A 336-nucleotide genomic window follows, 5' to 3' on the forward strand; every position below is an offset into this window, starting at 1 on the left:
CAGAGAACAACAACAAAAAAAAAGGAAAAGAAACTCCTTCACCATCGAAGGGAGAGGGAAAAAGAAAATGAAAAAAAAAAAGAGAAACAGAGAAAGAAATAAAGAAATAAAGGAGGAAATCCCTTCCCCTTCTCCTTCTCATCCTTCCCTTTCCCTTTCTTTTTCTTTTTCTTTTTCTCTCTCATTCATTCATCATCTTTTTCAAAACAAACACAAAATGCAACCAAAGCAAATACATATATATATATATATTACACAATCACACCTATGCACAAATACAAACACCTGACATGTAATGCAACAGGCAATTTATGTTTTTTTTATTTATTTTTTTTT

Source organism: Trypanosoma equiperdum (assembly GCF_001457755.1).
Source record: "Trypanosoma equiperdum strain OVI genome assembly, contig: ctg_455, whole genome shotgun sequence".
NCBI lineage: Eukaryota > Euglenozoa > Kinetoplastea > Trypanosomatida > Trypanosomatidae > Trypanosoma > Trypanosoma equiperdum.